The 21,762-nt window shown below is 35.2% G+C and overlaps 1 protein-coding gene across 2 annotated transcripts in view; it reads left to right on the top strand.

The window, feature by feature from the left end:
- LOC113502335 (ATP-binding cassette sub-family G member 8) overlaps positions 1-21,762 on the top strand; it is a 61,926-nt gene that overhangs the window by 26,615 nt on the left and 13,549 nt on the right. The window contains exon 2 of one of the 2 annotated variants that reach the window (XM_026883871.1): positions 7,241-7,282. The exons of the other annotated variant lie outside the window; for it this stretch is intronic. The gene's annotated coding sequence lies outside the window, so the exon portion shown is untranslated. The remainder of the gene's footprint in view (positions 1-7,240; positions 7,283-21,762) is intronic. 2 annotated transcript variants of the gene reach the window in all.

The raw sequence follows: 21,762 nt of genomic DNA, 5'->3' as shown, positions 1-21,762 counted from the left end.
TAATGACCAAAGTGTCGGTTTGTCGCTCAACAACGGTCTATTCTGGTACGGGCGACACGTGTTTTCGTGTTAAGCGTCAGTCTAGCACTGCGCGGGGTGGGGAATTTTGTTTAGTGGCAAAAGAGACTACTGCCATCTAGCAGTAGTTTTTGGCATTTTTAAGAAAGTGTCAATGCGGCTCTTTTTAGTTAGAAATTGATCAACTGATGGCGTTATTATCTCGATATTACGAAATTTTGGATAGTGACAGTTTTGGAATAAGTGTGCGTCATGATGACAATGTTTGAATAAAAGTGTTATGTATTAATTCAACTCATGATTGCGCGTGGCGCCGTATGGGTAACCCGTGTGAATATACAACGTTGTATACTATACAGCTTTCATTTGTATGTCACTGTTCCATTCCACCTCCTTTTCCTTTAGATTGCTCATCATGACTAAGCTTCATGTCTCTGCCGATCAGCATTCCTAACACAGCGTCGCCATCAGCGTTTGGACTGTCACACAAAGTAATTCTTCCAGAATAAACAATCGCTGTCAATTGCACGCACACATATCCCCGCGTGCAAAGACGAGTTGAACTATCAACATAATAATATAGACCCGCGAGACACAGACATGTGAACGAGATGAGTATCGTTCTCTGGTCGATTCTTATGCTAATGCAGTTCACACGAGGTTACGCTCGGTCAAGGTAACTGTGTCATCAAATCACGCATTACTTCAATAGTTTCTGGGTATATATTGCTTGTTTGGTGCGTTTTCTCATTTGGGTTAATTGGGTTTCGGAATTTGTGGTATATTATGATTCCGGTGCTTGGTCTTTCGATAAGAATGTTGCAGATTCCCGGCCAGTGCCTAAGGGTCTAATAAAACCAACCCTAAATCAGGTAGGACAATAGTCCAGACCTTATATACCAATTTCAAATTTGGAAAGATGGTTGTGGAGTTTGTTAATTAACCTCCTTTTGTTACCAAGGAAAATTACAACGACGTTTACAAAATTTGAATTCAACTTTTTTTTTTATTTCAAACGTCTCTTTCATAACACGTTGGAATTTCTGAATTACAGCGTAAAGACTATCGCTCTTACAACATATTGAAAGTATATTGTTAAATTCATCGAAATACGGTAACAACATTACTTAATAAATTAATTATTTGACTTAACAAATGCATAACGGATTGCAAATGAGATTAACTGTCAATTAGTGTTGTAATGTATTGCATATTATGATGTGTAAGAAACAATGAATGTCTACAATCACCAATTAGGAGAACGCATTTTCCTCACGCAATCGTGAATGATCTGAAATTCGTTATTGTCAGTTCAATGCATTTTAAGTTTATGTTTGTTATTATAAATAAATAAAATATTTGTAGATCTAAGAAGGACGGAAAACCCAAGTGGGTTACCGTCACTTCAAGATATTTTAAGAAATATTAGAAAATCGTTAGTGCTTATAGAAAATGCTCGAATGTATGGAGATGACAGGTTAAAGTCTCGTGATAAATCAAAACGAAATGTCATATCCTGTGTTCATAATACTTGAGTATTTTCTATTGCACATTACGATTGTATATGACATTCGAGTGAGTGCGGCAAGGCGGGGCTAAGGCTTAAAGGCGATGTACACCTACAACACACATACAATGAAGTATCCAAATATATCCTTCAAATAATATTTTAATTTTCAATAAAGCCATACTTTTGCTGAAAAATAAATTCAACTATTTTAAATCCACATCAAACAACTGCCGTGCTCACACAAAAGTGTAAGTTACACATACATATGTATTCGTGTATTTCATAACTCGAAGACATATTTCTTTAAACGTATTATTTCACGATTGCAGCCACTAATACTGCAATTACGTTAAATAGCAGTTGTGATGTGCATTCATCCGATACTAATCGGGAGGTGTAGCGCCGTCGTGCGCTCTTACTCCAAGCCGTTATTTGAAAATAAGATTGCCGATATCGTAAATGATAAAGAGTTCCGGATTTAAAATGATGGTAATTTTATTTTCACAATTTTCATAATTGTAACCGTGAAAAGGTACCATTACCGCATTCTTGACTATCTTTAGTTACATAGGAGGGCTATGAAAATGTCATGATACGTGATCAACTGCTACGCATTGCCACGGACGGGCCAAAATGCGGGGGACGTTGCACGGCGGTTCAGGTTTAGTCAGTAGAGTCTGGACACTGCCCTCTTTCTACAAACTAAACGGCTATGAAATATCATAATTTATTGATATATTTTTTGAATTTGAATACTTCCAAACTATTTAAACCTTCATTTTGTTTGAATTAGTTCTTTTGTATTCTGAACTCTACTAAACTTGGACTTTACTATATTCCTCCATGGGAATCGTCATGTTTCTCCATTGGCAACCCTACCACGATCGTTCGCGTTAATGTTCAACATTCATTATACTGCGAATACAGTCTTCACGGCTTAACAGACTAAAGAGAGAAAATGTTAACTCGAACCGATGGAAAAGGTGTCTGATTGATATAGGTGATGTTTTTATACAGATTAATTAGTAGACTGGAAGAGGAACATATGTATCTTGGTGGCTAGTGATGAATTGCCTTGGTAATGGTCTTCGAAAGTGACAATAATGGAAGAAATGTTGCCATATTGGTGATGGTTGAGTACCTTTTTCAAATTCTACTGCGTTTGCAGTATTTATGCTTATTATCCTCTATGATGAGTAAGATGTTTTTGTTAAAACAATAAAATTTCTGTTGTGTATCTATCTTGTATGAAAATGAAATTGTCCATCCATTATACTGTTTTCTACCAATCTAAAGATATAACGTATTTTTAGTTTTGTCTTAAATTTCCGGTAGCCAGAAACTGCATGACACAAATATCCTCTTGTGTACTGAGGGCACGGTAAGGTAAGCCTTTTGGATAATACCAGGGGCCCGGAAGACATCAGCCCATGGGTGGGTCCCTTTGAGGCGCGCGTGGAACATAAGCTCGCCCTCCAGCACGGACCTAGTCCTGATTTGATGGGCTACCCAACCCAACAACCATTTTAAAATTAAACGTCAGATAAACATTACAATGGCGTCATGGCCTGGATCACGAAAAATGAGTTACTGGTAACTAGCGAGTAAAATAAAATTAAAATGTGATCTGTGAACTAGCTATGAACTTTACACCCTTCAGGTAACAGTTGCATAAACATATTGTAATCTTGACCTACTTCATGTATTATAACTTTATTTATAAGCAGGAGTCCTACTGCGACATCTTGAAGTCATATTATTGCAGTTGTGTAAAAGAGACGCCGCTCTCTGCCGTGTTGCTATCCTGCTTCCACACTGTTCTCAGTATTTTTTTTTTACTTTTTACCCGTCGCTCCTTGCGTTGCGCATTTATTTTATAACGTGAATACCTGGTTCCTTATTGCGATACTTTATTTTATGTATCATAATATATTATTAAAATTATAGTCTTACTTAATGTTTGATAGTGTAACAACGGTAATTAATTGTTACACGTATATCAAGAAAGTTATTTACTTCCTACTGTTGTATCTTGACCAATCTCTTTATTCACATAAGTAATATTCGATTTAGTTCAAGATAATAAGGCGGGATCTTTACTTTACTTATAAAAAAAATTGATGAGTTATCTGATAATGTCTTCTCGTCATCCTAGCCTTTTCCCAACTTAGTTTGAGCAGACTTCCAGTCTAACCAGATGCCGTTAAGTACCAGTGTTTTACAAGGAGCGACTGTCTATATGACCTCCTCAACCCAGTTACGTGGCCAACTTTGCGAGCTCCTTAATGTCTTCCCTGCTTAAGATTTCAATACCATTTTCTGCTAAATATTAGAGATTTTCTTCTCTCCAATATTTAGCTGCAAGATTAACACCCGAAGCTAAACAAAATCCTTGATTTTTATTCTGGGATTATAAATAATTATTAAAAGTACACGATCTTAACATTTCGTGCGTTTCAATGACTGTGTCTCACATCCGTTGTCGTGACTGCACCTCATACAACACCCGCGCGACTTATTACTTAAACAAACGACATTCGTTTGCAGAATTATCGCTAAATTGTCCAAACACATCAAGATACTCGGATAAGCTAAACTGAAGCTGTAAAGTGTAAAACAGATTGTGAATCAATTCCTCTAACGTTGATTGAATGTGAAAACTAAGATTAAATGTTTTAATTACTGGAACCTACTTTTACGTTCAAAACATTTATGGTTATAGCTGATTGCAATCTCTCACCATTATTTTCCGCTTGAAATGAAATTAGTTCTCACTTCACACATTCTTAAATACTGTATAAAACTTGGTGTATGTAGTTTTTTAACAGTAAATATCTAAGCGTATTACTTTGTTTTCTAACAACTTCAAAAAGGAGTTTTTTTTATTTAAGGTGCACTTGCCATTTGATCACATAAAATATTTTCATATTTATCTCAGTAGTTTTAATTTCAAGTCGGCTGTAGTTTTGTTGTTGAAATTATGTTACAGTAAGAGTTTTGGGTATACCTCTGTTTTAATTAGCTAGATGACAGACATTTTCATAATATATCTATCAATAAAATTCATAATGTACGCACTTTCTGATCCCGTACTTTCGGTACTTTCATAGTCGACTGGGATGGAAATTCAACATGACCGGTGAGATATCAGGCGCGGGACGAAGATTTTTTCTCACTATCCACCCTCCGAAACACGTAACTCCCGTGGATCACACAAGAGCTTGTCCTACGCAGGGACTGAACCCGCGATACGTCGCGCACCGTTTCCTTGGCACGCTTACATTTATCGCTCGTCTATCCGTGCAGTCAATTGATATGGGTGATTATGTATGATGATGTTTAGAGTATCATAAGCTACGTTAACCGGAAAATCCGCTCATAAAAATGGACATGGCCTAGCTAGTAATATCATTGAAAGACATACAAATTCAATGTTATAAATATGCAAATAATACAACAGCACATCTAAGCATGCATTCAGACAAGACATGGATAAAGTAGGTTTATGTTAATGAAAGATTCTCTTATCGTCAAACAGGTTATATTAATTCGATTCTATGCTCCATAGGTTTATGTACTTCAAAATGGTAAACAAAAAGTTGGTGTGTTTTTTGTGCAAAACTCAGTTTAAATTAAACTCGAACAAAAAGCAATGTAAAACAACAATAAAAATTATTAAATATTTTTTTTAATATACTACTGAAATATTAATTATTAGTCGTTGATTTATTTAATGTGTTTGTCTAGAAAGAAACACCCTAGATCGTTCACCTTTTTAAGTAGTTAACTAAATTATTTGATTAATTGTTTTCTATTGCAAAACCTATGCAGCTGTGCCTCATCGAATATATTGTGTATCAATAATCGATAAATTAATCAAATGAAAGAAATAATCAATTCATATTTCGTTGTTGACGGATGATGAGAGATCGACTAGGGCTGGGAATCGATTGAATATTCATCACGATTGCATCACTGTAGCTGCTCATTGTTTTGTAATATTGCAATAAAAAACCGGATAACTTGGTACTTACTCGGTAGTAGTCTTGTTGCTCAACTAATCGCGGGTAATTTGTCTTTGTCGACTGCGTTCGATAAACAATTCTTTAAATGATTATACAACGAATTTAATGTAATATTGCTTCTGTGCATATAAATACATATCATTATTCAATGAATCAGAGGTCTAATCAAAAAATGAATCGGTTCTTCATATTCAATACATGATTATTGAGAGATCATACTCATCAGTGGGGTTTTATTTACTTGATTTAAAAAATGGTGGTGGTAAAAGAGATTTTTAATTATGACTCGTTGCTTAAACAGGAAAATTATTCTCTTATTTAATTTTAATTTCTTTTTCATAATAACAAACCTTTTTCCCCTACTCAACTATGTTAGGAGTAAATTTAGTAGCAGTTTATTTATAGTTTAGCTGAAAGCTTGAGGCAACCTTGTTGTAGTCGTAAAAGAGACTGTCAATACTGTTGTCGAGCCTAGATCGATAAAAGCTTACAGTTAGGAATTTACTTCATTATAGGCAATAAGCATCACTTAGAAATATTACAATGACCTTAATAATAATGCAATAGTGATTTGACGGATTTTGTGCATTCTTTGATGATTAGCAACTATTAGCAAGTAATGTAAAATATGGAGGATTGATTGATGACTTCAACATAAAAACAAGTTACCCTCCTACTTATACCATAACCCAGAATAACTGTTGGTAGAAATCATGATCATCATCAGCATTTTCCTAAATTCGCCTTTCAGTGTAACCGGATGCAGCTAAAGACCAGTGTTTTACAAGACGACAGCCTATCTGACCTCCTCAACCCAGTTATCTGGGCAACACGATACCATTTAGTAAGACTGGTTGTTAGACTTTCTAGTTTCTGACTACCTGTAACAACTGTCAAGCTATATAATAACAGCCGGGACTCACAATTTAACATATCTTCTGATACTAAACTCAAAAGGCTAAAGATTATCACCATCGCGGCGAAGATTAAACGCGCTATATACAGCTTAACAGATATTAACTTATTAAGAACACTGAGTCACTATTCACCAAGCATCTAGAACAGTCATTGAACAGACCCCTAGTTTTAGTCTTGGAATTTAGTTCAAATATAAACAAAGTAGATTGGAACGTACTGACTAGATCACACTGTTAGTCCATGAAATCTAAAGGCACGGAAGTGAACTGCAATTTTCTCTGCCCCCTCTCTCATTTAACCGCTTCATTGCAATGGTTTCGACGTGCCTATCTGATCGAAGATGTCTAGTTTTAGTTGTGTCTATTTTGTTAACAAGTCGGCCAATAGAGAAATAGATACTGTCTTCGTTAATGCAGCTTTGGTTTTGTAGGATGAAGACGGCTACATTTTAAGTCGTTACTAAGCAAAATACGTGGAATTAGACTGTAATATGATCTGGAATGTCAACAAAGTAAACTTCGAGGTCTCGAAGTCTCACTTTCCTCGTAAAAGAAAGTAGTAGTTGTTACATCTGCAAGGCGCAATTTGAAGGTACGTGCGTAAGTACCTACTGACGTAAGTTTCCGTAAAGGAATTAGTTCCACATTGGGATGCATACCATTGCCACGCGAAGTTACGAAGGTTCGCATGCATGACCGTTACGAATGTACGGCTTTCATAAAAATCAAGTGATTTCCTCTTTTAGATGTTTTGTTTTTTTTTGTTACAGAATCATTCAATCGGAGGGACAAATATTCGGTACGGGCTAACAGTGAGTACTCAGACCTATTTTTCCACTTTTGAGATTCAGATATTGCTGACTTTTCTTAGCAATGTTCGGGATCTCGACCGCGACGTTTAGAATCAAATATGTAGGTTCAACGAAAGTAAATTCAAACAGAATGAATTAACTGAAATTAATTCTAGTACTAGTAACATAACTAGTGATTAAAACATTCACTCACTCAATCATTCTAGTTGAACCAATATCGATTCCTAAGGCTGATCAATTGAACGTGAACATATTCTACTCTCAAAGAAAAAACTTAATTGCATACTTTCTTACTCTCATTAACAGATTGCTATGCGTACATATTATCACAGTTAAGTATTGCCTACTGAACTAAATCTCGCGAGATGATCGATAATTACAATATAATCGACAAACGATGAATCGAGTAATGAAGGTTTGTAATCGATTCACTCGCGCGTACTACGTTACGTTTTATAGGAAGTTAGTTTTCGTCTCGATAGCAATTTGTAATGAATTAATGAATCAGGAAGGAACTTATGAAATATGTAATTTATTACGATAAGAATTCTTTGAAGTTTTGAGATAGCATTTTACAATTATTGAGGGTATTTGTGGGTTTCGCTTTAATTAGAATCGAGTAACTTTGCATTAAGTTCCTAATTTAATTCATGCACGAATTGAGAGCTATTAATCATAAATAATATTGTTTAAATACAAAAACGTACTGATGACTTCGAACAAAAAAAAAACTATTTGGCCAAACTTGATAAAAAAATTATAGGACTAAATGACAGCTAATTTACGTTAAGAATCAACAAAATCGGTTCATCTAGTTAAACATAAAACACAAATACTGGCGAACTGGGAACCTCCTCCTTTTTGAAGTGGGTTTATAAATTGCGTAAAATTACAAAGGTTGTTCCATTGCCAAACCTACATGGATTGTTAGAAAGATTACTGTTTACTGTTTGCTTCCTCACTGTCACAGATTGTTGTGTCTATACACATATTTACAAATTAAACTAATAAACATGCAACTGTCGCTAGTTGTCTCGTACATACACACTATAAAACCAAAATAAAATCGATCGTATCTCTTACTTTCACATGACATTTGCGTATATCCGTGAAATTTGCAACTTTCTTGTTTTTTTTTTTGTAAAAGGAACGTTATTTTGTGATAAAATTTATAAATAAAATGCAATGCCAATGGCGCGAAAGTGTGCGCGGCTGTATGCAGTGACATCTATGTAGGTTGATACATACTTGCTATGCTAGGGCTGCCAACTGTAAGTTTTCTCGAAGTTGTTTATGGATGCTTTGTTTTTTTTTTTCAGTGTTTTTCGCTAAAGAGGTTGATAACCCCGTTCGTACATATCTCTTTTTTTTATTATTTAATTAAACACGATTTGAGCTACAAATGTAACTGATGCGATTAATTAAATAAATCTTAAAACTAAATTTCTATTTGCTTATCCATAATGTAACATATATGTATTTAGGTGCTACAATAGACAAATCTTAATAGCAATTATGGGACTTGTCGGGTACAGTAAATATTAAAAAAAAAAGCTTTTGCTTACAGCCAAGTAATACCAAACTCACGTTGAAACACAAGATACATTTAAACGAAACTTAAAATAATAAACTTAACCTTGTATCTTTAAAATACCATGGTAACAACAAAAACCTGTTGACCTACTGCAGCTGGACCGACTGGAACTCGGAATTATAAGCAAAAAGTTTGTGAATCAACCTCTTTCGCAATAAACAATTTCATACCTTTCGAAAACATCTCGCTTGACTTGTGAGTCGTAGTGATGTTCCTTGGCTCTAATGTCACTCTCGGGATACGTATCGATTTTAAATAATAAATAAATTATACCCATATGTGGTATCCCTATCAGCAGATTGCCATAAGAAAAATAAACAATAAATACCGGTCAGGTGCGAGAGTTTCGTATAAATAAGTTTAGAAATAAATGCTCACCATCTTTATGACCTTACCTTACCTTCTACTTGAAGTTAGAAATACTGTAAAAACTCATTCTCTAGTTACCACGGTACCTGAGAAACAGGCTGGTGATAGACAGATAACAGAGCCCTAGTTGTAGAGTTTTACCATTTGTTTACGAAACTCAAAAAACAATACAATATTTAAGTCGATAAAAATTGGCATATTTGTAGTATTATAGAAAGCCTAACAACTCGACCCGAATGTGTAAATAAATTCCTTAGGTTCAAACTGTGACCGTTAAGTAATCATTTTAATTTGGCAATTAATACTTAAATATCCTGTTGCTTAAAAGTGTTTTGAAGAAGCCGCGAAACTAAGTTGCTTTACCGTTGTTCAGCCGTTAGAGGATCGCGTGACTTGACGTGTAAGGTGTTAGGATTAATCTATGGGGTTATATATATACACAGTTATTTTAAAACAGTTGCAAAAAGATGTTATCATAGTTACAGTGGTGTTCACCTTACAGTTTGTCGCATTTATGAATTTCGTATATAGGTTGGGGCTAACATTCCACAATCCTTAACTTTGTATAATCTGTGTAAAAATCCACCAAACAATTCTTTTGTCATGTCATAACGACACCCGCACGTTTAACAATTGCGTCGCGGGTGGGTATTACATTGATATAAGTCACATGCCACAGAACACTCCCGGCGTATGAATAACAAGCGTTTGTGTGATCCATGAATTCTTGTCTTACGTGGGCACGTGTCTTGCGTAGAGACCTCTACTACTCGGCTATCTGTACAGACAAAGTGTTGCAGTTGTTGTATTTCCCTTTCATACATAAACGCTATCCGGTATCCTATCTATTTATGATATAAATAAAAAGTATTGAAAGGGTCTGCCATCCTAAGATGAAAAATAATTATGGAAACAAGAAGTGTAGAGACCTCTAAAGCTTGTAGATTTGACATTTGCAAAAGGAATAATTCTTAATCAGTAATTTTGTTAAATTGAAATATGTATCGTATGGATTTCTACACATGTATTTACGAATAACTAACACGTATTTTACTAGTACGTAAAGCAATAAACTAGACATGTTATTTGATTGTGACTGACGCTTATGACTTGTATATTTCTCAAGGAAAACGAACGGAAATCATGACTAATGTAAATAAGTATCTTACGGCTAAAGCAGCCATGCCTATGTACTTAACTTAGGTTTATATTGTAACTAGATATTAGCTCAAAGTTCAAACCTCGAGCTAATGAATGGGCTGAGGTTTAGATACAAGTTTAAATCGAGGAAATAGTTAATTAACCGGTGTACTATATCTTAAATACGTTTCCTTTCATTGACTGGCGTCCGGTGCCGGTTATAGCGACATTCCATGAAATGGAATAATATTTTGCGCTTGCGCAATTTTCGTACAAGGTTTTTAAGTTATGATTATGAACGATAGTAGGGATGTTTTTATTAGAATCTATATGTCTATGAATGAATCCGACCGATTTCGGCCATGGCGACCGCTTCAGCTCCTATTTGGCATATAACGCTGAAGAGTTTGTTTGTTTTGTTTGAACGCGCTAATCTCAGGAACTACTGGTTCAAATTGAAAAATTATTTTTGTATTGAATAGACCATTCATCGAGGAAGGTTTTAGTGTAGCATCACGCTGGAACTATTAGGAGCGAAGATACAATCTAAAATGTTGAAAAACAGGGCAGGTATAAATCATAACTTATATCTTTTAACCACGCGGACGAAGTCACGGGCAACAGCTAGTTTTGGATAAGGGGACAGGATTTAACAATAATCATTCGCTTATTAGTCCTTTGGACCTTTCTTTTTTGTTTTTTTCTTCCGTATGGTTGATGTGAGGCCTTATGTATGAAAATAACAATATACAAATGCTAATAAAATCTTCCTTTTTCAATAAGTTTTTTTTTATGGCTTTCTGCTTACATATTGGTTGATAACACATACGTAATGAAGAAGGCTGTCTAACTATTTTGCATACACTACGTGCCAAGGAAAGTGAAAACATAACAATATGCAAATTATACACATGGGTATGTAGAAAACCGATATAAATACATAATACATATTACTAATTAATTCTGTCCATTGACGTTAATAGAGTAATTAATGAAAGTGCAATAAAATGGTTCGAAATGCGGTTTAGAAAGTTTGTTGCATTGATTAGATATAACATTAATTAAATTAAGATAATTTAGTATTTCAAATTGATTTATTAAAATGGAAATATGAACGTCAGGTTTTAAATTTTTAGAGTTTTGTTTTTGATGTTCTTTTTATTTTGGTTATCGGACGTAGATATATAAAAGTCTAATTACTGAGATTTTAGCAACTAAGACACATCGCAACATATTCAAATTTTAGAAAAGAATATACTTTTGATTTTTTGCTGTCCATGAAATTAATGTCCGATTTTTAATTCGAGGCAGTAAAATGACAATTGCAACTGTCATTTATACAAAAAAGGGTGACCCGCTACAATAGTGATGTTTGGAAATCTTACTACGACGATGACATTTAGTCATGCTTTATTTTATTATGTATCAAAAATTTACTATTTCTATTAATTGAGCTTTTATAATTGTAAGTTGATATTAAATTCGACGACCTCCGTGGTCGAGTGGCGTACGTACCGGTTTCAAGGTGTCGCTAGCTGTGAGGTCCCGGGTTCGATCCCCGGTCGGGTCAATGTATAAAATTCAAATTTCTGCATTGTCTCGGGTCTGGGTGTTTGTGGTAGCTTCGTTGTATCTGAATTCCATAACACAAGTGCTTTCGCAACTTACTTTGGGTTCAGAACAATGTATGTCATGTTGTCCGCATTTATTATTATTTATTATAAATTAGTTTTTCATCCAACCACTGCATAATGTCAGAATTCATCCAGTTTGGAGTTGGATGCGCTCGACTTTTCTTGCATGGTAAGGTGCTTCATCTTATACCAGCACCGCATTTGGCTTTAATTTAATAAATTAATTTTTTTTTTTTTTACATTTAAAAACAGTCACCGTGCATGTCTTTTGATCAATTGTCGTAAATATATTTTTTTTATACAGAGCTAATTTGATATCTGAATAAAAAAAAGTAAGCTCGACTAATTTTTAAGTCGATTCTGACACATCACTATTTATTTGGAATTAAAAACCGGCCACACTGGAAATGTCATTTTACTGCCTCGAATTAAAAATCGGACTTTACAGTGTAATTTATTAATCAAAATTATTCTAACAATTTTTATCGAAAAATAATCAATTAATTCACTATATAGTGAAATGGCCCATGTACCTAATTCAATAGAAAACCTTTTAAATTTTACGAGCTAAAGTTTATTCAAGTCTAAGCATCATTTAAATGCACATAACTAACTGCACAAACGACTCTTAAGAAATGTCGTGAAGTTGAAACATCAATGTGTATGTTTATTTCTAACAATTTGAATCCAAAGTGCTCATCATACAGCCCGGAGGGGGGTCACTGCGGTTGCCATGACAACCATATAATTTCCATAACATCCCTGTATATTAATTCTTGTAATGTTATTATAATTTACGATTTCCTATCGTGTGAATAGTTGACAATAGAAATAATACTATGTAGTTTTCTAACTGTGTATAGTAATTTTACATTGCGTCTTGCACTATCATCTTTTTCGCATTTGTTTTTCATTATGTCGTTAAAGTTCGTTTTAATATTAATGTCCTAAGTCCTAATATGATGGGAATTATGTCATGAAGGTTACGCTACCTCACAATTTGAATGTCGAGTTGTCGGTAGACGGTGTCTTTTGCATATGCGAAGACGGGGAAATAACAAATTTATATAAAAAAAATAACAACTTTTCTATCAACCATGTCTAAGAACCACATGATTAACTTGTACAAAACAAACTAAATTGAAATCGATTCATGCGTTCGGGAGCTCTGATGCCATAGATAGACACGTCAAACTTATTTGCAGTTTACATCCCTCTTTTTGCGAAGGGGTTAAAAAAAACTTGCAGTTGCTATACGAGCGACTAGAAGGAATATAGCGGCACTTTAATGCCACAAATACAACAGTCGTTAAGAGGCAGGTCCATCTGATGATGAGCAGAATAAGTTAGTTTTATACGCAGATGACGTCAAATATTTCTTAAAATGTTATACTTTTATTTAGGAAGCTACAATTTACAAAAAAAGTCTAGTAAGGTAAAAATAATTTACGTACTTACAAGTAGTTATTACAACGTCAGCTGACATTTACCTAGCTTATTATATTGCGACGCAGTAACAACTAAACAAAGAGCTAGAGAACACAATCAAAATGAAATCTCTGAGCAACAATCAGTCTCACTTCGTTCCACTTATCAGCAATGTTTTCTTTTTAATAAAGAAGCCTACGTGCTTCTTTCGTTTAAAAATAACAGGTAAATACTAAATACCTACTACTTGTGTAAATATCGATTTGCAGCAAAAGTACCTTTCAGCATATTGCAAATAATGTATACATAATTTTATAATTATAATATTCGGATTTTTTAACTTAGGAAATAAATTAAAATAAAGAATCGGTGATAATAAATTTGCTATGGCTGGTAGCTTGAAAAGTCTTGTGTTTAGTCCAGGGTTATGCTCGCTTGAAAAGTCTTGTAATTAGTCCGGACAGAGCTATTTACTGAGATAACGTCAAAAAGAAAGCTAAATTTATCAAAAACGGCTAAGTAGTTTAAGCGCTATAAAAACACATAAATACTTTTACTGTATTCAGGAATTACCAAGGCTCATTGAACAAGCGTGACCCGTGACATAAAATTTTCAATCCTTCTTCATAGAGGAAGGAACCCAGTAGTATATTTAAAGAGTCTTATAAATTACTAGCTGTTGCCCGCGACTTCGTCCGCGTGGTTAGAAGATATAAGTTAGGAGTTTATGAATGGAATCCCTCGAAGATGAATAGTTTTCACTGTTTTTTTTTCATTACTTTCCATTGTTTTTCGCTCCTATTAGTCGCAGCGTGATAGTATATAGCCTAAAACCTTCCTCGGTGAATGGTCTATTCATTACAGAAATAATTTTTCAATTTGAACCAGCAGTTCCTGAGATTAGCGCGTTCGAACAAACAAACAAACCTTCAGTATAGATATATTAGTATAGATTGTATACCATCAAATATTAACACAGCCCAACGTCAGACACCGTTGTTGTTTGAATGAGTACAAAGTACGCAGCTTCATTTGACGTCTAATCAAGCATCTACAGAGGTGTCAGTTAGTAGGACAACGCCAATCAATGACGCTTTTTGTTCAAGTCAGATTGTAATTTGTACTTCGAGAAATCTTTTTCGGTCAATGTTATTGCCCTACTAAATATTAAGTACCTTCTAGAGATATAAATAATTGGATTTGTAAGTTGCTAAATGGAAATAAGTAATAATATAAATCTGGCTACAAATTTTGATCTTATTGTGACTTTTAATCAGAATCGTAATGGTAACCTTGTTTTATTTGCTTGTTTAGGTTCAAAGAGAATTGAAATACCTTAGAGATTTGTGAAAAAATCTAGCCGGAAACAGTACATAGACCCGTAGGCACGCAAATAAGTTGATTTATCTAAGGAGGTCGCATACATTCAATGGCCTATTCTGCCGGTGTTGAAACCTGTCAACATGCTACACCTAGTCGCTAATTATCGAGACATGATACCTCTCTATAATAGTTATGACCGTCCTCGATGATCAAAGGTGTCAATAATATGTAAAGAGGAAAACTGCGTTTTGATTGAAAACCAGCAGGTTTCTTAAACTCTGTCAATACAATCAATGCAAAAGTTCCTTACTGTCTACGTGTAAAGGCCAAGATGAATGGATTTTGTTTTAAATATTATGCGTGACAAGTCCCAATCGTGATAAGTAGTTTTGATATCTCATTAAACTGATCGGACGTTCAGAAGTTTACTTTTTTACGTTTGCCTACAGTTCTCTTTTTTATGTTTACACAGATAGCCAAGAGGTAAAGGCCAACACGCCAAAAATAATGTGCGCGACGTGACGCGGGTTCGACCCCCACGTAGAACAAGCATTTGTGTGATCCACGCATGTTCATGGGCTGGGCGTCTGTGTACTTGACTTGAATGTCTGTGAAACCAACCGCGTTTCAGGAGAGCCCCGTTGGATAAAGTAGCTTCCCGTATGTTTCCGTGAAGAAATAATGAACCAAGTAATAAAGTGAAAAACAAAAATAGCGTTAGTATAATCTAATGAGTAGACTACAATGCTAATTATAGTTCCATGTATTAACATAACGACGAGACGATGTTATCAAACAATCAGACAGCAGTGTCATGGCACTCCGATACCAAATAGAAAAGCGTGTCGAATAACAATATCTTTTCTTTTACGTCTACAAAGTTGTCACAATTTTCTCACGCTGTGAACAACACGACTCATTTAGATGCGAGGAAATTTCGTGCGAGTTGCAATACATTACGGAGCCACACGCCACTGGTTGTAAAAGTCATGTATCATAGCCAGCAATGTATTGCAAGTTGCACGATTTAAGTCGTTCTAAATCAGCTTTTATATCAAGTTCTTGTCAACATATCCGATGGAACAGTAACCTTTGCTTACGTCACGTGAGTCAGATACGCTGGTATGTGGTCTCCTATGATATAGCTAATGCTATATGTAGACAGCGTGGGATTAACTGACTATATGCGTGTGACATTATTGTTCCGCAAAATAAAGATATTTGAAGTGAATAATCTTGTAAATATCTCAAGGTGAATCAGATTAGTTGGAGTTCCGTATTTCAATGGTATATGGAACCTTTTAGATTCGCCATTGTCTTTACTATGTCTGTTTTGTCTGCTTTTATGTATGTAGATTTGGACGGTTATTTCATTTATAATAATTCATTTAATTGTTCTGTATTAATACTATATTTTTTTATTATTATTTTGGGTCCACAAGAAAGAAACTTTAAAAAAAAAAACAATTTTCATCAAAACTCCCTTCAATAAAGAATACTTAGTTAATAGCACAACTTTATATTGTTTTCAGTTCTTCTATTCCTAATGTCACCACTGTTTTTTTTTTTTTTTACACTACTAACATTTTAATTTTATAATTAGTGTGTATATAATTATATTCCAGCTTTTTCTTATCATTATTAATTAGTGATGTCACCGTTAGCCGGCTATAGCCGTTATACGTCAGCATCGGCTGGTGCTGAAAATCAGCGCTGGGGCTCTGACTTGTGTAGGGTCTCAGCATTATGCTGATCATCGGCCGTTTTGTGTTAATATGACGCATATTTTCCCCCTTCTATTTTCTATTTTAATTTATTTGTTTTTGTGTGTATGCGTCACTTTTTTAGCATAAATAAATATATTTTCTTTCTTTCTTCTTTCTTTCCATTCCATTAATTTTTGTACAACGAATTCATACTGAATCATCTGCAAGTACAATACTTAAAAAAAACATGAGTTAAAAAACCGGAACAGTTACGAATTGTATCGGACCGTCGGACGTTATGTTCTAACTTCTAATGAATTCAACACTCAAGAGTTGCGCCTGCGCCGGTATCGCGTAACGTTACGCGTTTCATATAATTGTGGCGAATAATTGGGTATTATAACTCAATTCGACTTATCTTTGCGTACGGCGCAATGTGTGGGTAGCTTTAGTGAGTGTACAGTGAAGTTATGTACTGATACAGATTTCATTAGTGTGTCACTGTCACACAAATTTAAGCTTTCATAATAAAGACTATCTGTCAATCGCACGCAAACATAGTAACGCGCATAGATGAATTGTACCATTCGTTATATTATAGCTTGTTGTTTATAATACCAGCCTATGTATATATGTCCCTCTGTTGGGTTCAAGCCTATTAAAATATTTTTTTTGAGCATTGGTCACCACGCTATCTCCTGAGTTGGCAATTTCAGATTCCAATATTGGCGTTTCTGGTTTCCTCACGAAATTTTCCTGCAATCTTTCTTTATGGTGCCTTAGGTCATATAAAAAAGTAGGTAGATATAACTTTGAGAAAGTCACATTGATAGTTCGCCTGCTTGGGGATTGAACCTGCACCTCGTTCATATAAATCCACGCACACTCCAGAACAGTCATGTTCATTATTTGTCCCGCTTTTCTTTTGATATTGATTCTAACGTCACGTTATACTAATAACTCAAGCATTACAGAAGGCTATAGAAATTATAAAACAAAGACTTGATGAATAAGTGTGGGTATGAATGGGATGACAGTCGAAACGCACTGTTGCAATGTTGTCTAGGGTCGTATTGAATGTTAGTGAAAAAAAAACTAATTTACTACTCAGAACAAGCATTTTGTGGATCTCACAAATACGGGACCAAACCCATGGATCACGCACACAGTGGGTGTGGCGTGGTGACCTTTACTATCTTGTTAATGCTTAATTCGTCTGATAGACTTTTTGATTACCAGCATCCAAAAACCATCTATATGACAGTGTGTTTTATTACTTGAGACACATACCAATGCACCTATCCTTTTTTTTCTCTTTATTTATTTAGGGACTTTTGTACAAAGATACATGGCAGTCCCATTGTACCTGATAATATTTCAAACCAATACACGAGGTATTAAACATAAACTTAACTATATCTTCTTAAACCTATCATCTATACAACAAAACGAAGACTTACGAAACTATATAACTTCTTGGCCGCATCAGATGAAGGCGCAGCTAATATTTCATGAAACAGACCTACATTGTTTTTAATTAGACCAAGGTCATTAATCAATATTTCTCTCTCTTCCTGAAACCGGACACATTCCGTTAAGAGATGGACAACATCTTCCACCATATCACACACCTCACATTTAGGGGAGGAGCATTTTTTCATTAGAAAGGCAAAGTTTTTAAGGTATCTGGTACAAAACGATAGTCAGTGAACCTCTTCATATACCATGGTTTTCAAATGTTAAAGTGAGTAGGAAATTGTTAGTAATAGCTCTCAGGCTGAGATCTGGGCACCTATCCTTGTTATTCACAAAAAACCTCACTTTTAAACATTGCCTATTTTCTACAAATTGCACCTGTATGGAATAAGGTACAGATAGCCTACCGCCAAGTCTTAAAGTAATATCATTGCGGGTATGAAAGAGAGATGACTCTCTACGTCTACACCATGTATAGCGCTGTCACACTTCTACCGTAGAAGTGTGACAGCGCTATACATGGTGTAGAGAGTAGAAGTTCTACCACCATTATAATACCACTTGTAAGTCGATGTGTCAGACCTTCAGTTCCCACGTTAAGTTCAAGTTTATTCAAGACATGTGGACTATGCTTCACAATTATTTCAATGGAAATCAATGCATTGCTCTAAAATACCTCGAGAGTTCTGCATAGCTAGTATAACTAACAAGATTACAAAAAAGGTTTTAATATTGGTATTATGTTAGTATCGATTTTCGTTAGACGGAATGCGGACATTATTTACTTTTACAGTCTTGCATGACTCAAAAGTTAATACATATATTTTAATTAAACATACTTTACGATAAAGCGGGAAAAGGGTTATTTCTCTAATAAGAAAATGTATCAAACAGACACTGTATTTAAGTTTAAAACATCTTTCGTCGAAGAAGCGAAACCGAGTCGGAAATGCGACATTAAGGGTTCCATCCGCTCTGAAACTTATTCGCCACTCACCAAAAATGTATGACAGACACAATCGTCGCTTAATATAATAATAATCTTGGTTGTTAATATTAAAAGAGGTAACATGTTGCAGCATGTAGTCCGGCGACGGAGAGATGGACAGTCAGAGAGGACTTTCCGTAATACGGGTCCAAGTTTACCTCCTGTTTGGGTTTTTTGTTGGAATTTATTTCAGAAACAAAATAACCCAAAATACACATAAATACGTCATAACTATAGGTTAAAATTAAAATGTCTTTATAAGTACCTGAATGTAATGTAACATGTAAATACAACATACCATTATAGCTATCGATGTAAAACCGCTACTCAAACAGGTTTCACGTCTTCACAGAGGGATGAGCTCTCTGTATGATGTAATTAAACTTTAAATTTCTTCAAATAATACTAATAATAACCGATAATAGTTCTTGTATGTAATGTGTACTTAGAATTCGCAGCTGCTGAGCCTAGTATTGAAATTTAATTTATTTTACGACTGCAGGTGCAGGACAGCTTGCAACTTAAAGATCATTCAAATTGTTTGCTGATGCAAACGATGATAGGTTTGTGATAAACATCACATAAATAGGAATCAAGGTATTCTTATTTTGTAAATAGCATAGTTCTTGCTATCAATTCGGGTCATGGTTTTTAATAATGTTATGTTAGTCATGTTGAAAGCTTGTATCTGAGAATGTCACTGCAAAATCTGAATAGAGTGGGAGGAACACTTTCAAACCCGATAAATTAAGTTTTGAGATGAAATTTGATATATCATGACGCATTGAAAACTCGAATAAGGAATTCAAAAATTCTCATCCAATCTTCTTTGTCTTCTAACACAACTTGTGGTACCAAAAGTGCCTACGTGCAATAGACGGCGGACATCGACCGGGTCAGCGACCCTTGGCGCCGGCTCGCATGCCATCCCGGATAAAAATAGCCCCCGAGCCTCTATAGCCTGCGCACACGCATTGCCTATTTACTGGATATCAGAGAAATTTGCCTACAGCCGCCGCAGCCCGTAATAGAGAATGCGTGCGTTACCGTCACGCACTCACGTCTCAGCACAGATTATTTGCCTTACAATGTATGCCAGATGTAGATTATGATGGCGTCAGCGAGCTGTTTCTCAATTTTATGCCAATTGTAAACAAATCCAATATAATATCACTCAGAAAAAACAACAAGTCACGTCTCAAGAATGGACACAATATACTCGTATCGTGTGCTTTATTTTCTGTAATGTCGATTTTATGTAAATTGCTCTTGTAAGCGGATTGGAATCTGATTGTTACGCTGATGGAAAATGATTTGTTCAAGGAATAAAACAGGTTCGAGCCGCCCACGCAGTTGGGAATCCGTTCGCAATATTTCAACGTTCAAAGGCAAGCGCCTCTTTTTATGCAATCAAGTTACTAACAATGCAGGCCTAACAGGATTTATTACTTTGCACTCACAATGCTGACTCAGGAATCCTTTTATTCTGCCAATTGTTTATTTTTAGTGGATGTTGCTTCGTTAATCTATCCTCCTTTATCACTTTTGGCAGCAGAATGACAAACAAGTTACTAATTGTTCATGCAAATGTTGTAAGTGTTAAATTCTTAAATGGAATTTAGAGGACGCGAGTTATGTAATGTGGGTGGCGCCTGCGCACACTGTCTTGGTTACGGCTTTAAACAATTCAGATTTCACACTACCTTGTCTATTTCTGTACTTTAAGATTTCGTGACATGTAATTAGTACCTACATACGTACCAGCTAGAATCCCAGTAGTGCTTTAACGGCTTGATGTATTTCGGTTTTGATCGGGTCCTAAAAGATCAAGGCGATCTCGTAAAAAGGCAAACAGACAAGGTCATAAACTGCGACAATTTCTTCATTCCAAGGGAACTGGCATTTTGTTTTTCCGAGACCTCTATAATTATAATTCCGAGCTCCTACGATATCTATAAGGTACCTGACATTTCAAAACTTCCTCACCATCGGAGGACGTATGGCCGTGTGGGTAATACGAAATTGTTATTAAATTAGCATACAAAGAGGTATCTTGATAATCGTCCACCTACACGAACCTTCGCGGTTAATCATCCATTGATTAAGGCGTACTTACAAGGCAGATGCCATAAAACATGGATACTATCACTATTAGGTATTTAACTTTTAAAAAGCAAAGAGGTTTTATATGGAAAGATCTGTGATCTCACAGTTGTGGAACAGAGACACCGCTCTATGCCGTGTATAGCTCTGTCACGCTTCCACAACGACAATATTACTTTAAGAGGCGGTAGTGGACCCCCTGGTTGGGATACAGGTGCGGTACCTAGTTAAAGGATATTAATTTTATGATTATGAAGCCGTAAGAAGTAATGGAACAGGCAGCTAAATGTTTAAAAGTCGTTATGGCTTGAGGCTTTGGAACTGGTATAGTAAAGATGCTGGTGAAATATTCAAGAGGAATAATTAAAAATTGATATATTAACAGTTGCAAGTTGCAATAAAACATGCTAATAGAACTTGTTTACTGTTGGATGTTATGTCCAACAGTGGACGAATATGGGCTGCTGATGATGAGGATGACGATGACTGCACGACAGTAATGTATTACTACTGGACCTTCATATCAAAGGACTAAGATGACATAAGTGATACTTTAGGATCAATTAAAACATCTTCATTGCCGAAAATAGACGTCCGAAAATAAAAATAACAATTTATTAACTGGAAACGATAAAACAAATGACGAAAACAGGTTTGACGCGAATGTTCAGAAACAAATGACTTGCTTTGTGACAAATAAATCTCTTGTCAATTGTCTA

This window comes from Trichoplusia ni, chromosome 17, assembly GCF_003590095.1.
Source record: "Trichoplusia ni isolate ovarian cell line Hi5 chromosome 17, tn1, whole genome shotgun sequence".
NCBI lineage: Eukaryota > Metazoa > Arthropoda > Insecta > Lepidoptera > Noctuidae > Trichoplusia > Trichoplusia ni.
The sequence above is the reverse complement of the archived record's forward strand: the minus strand, read 5'-3'. Positions and strand labels throughout refer to the sequence as shown.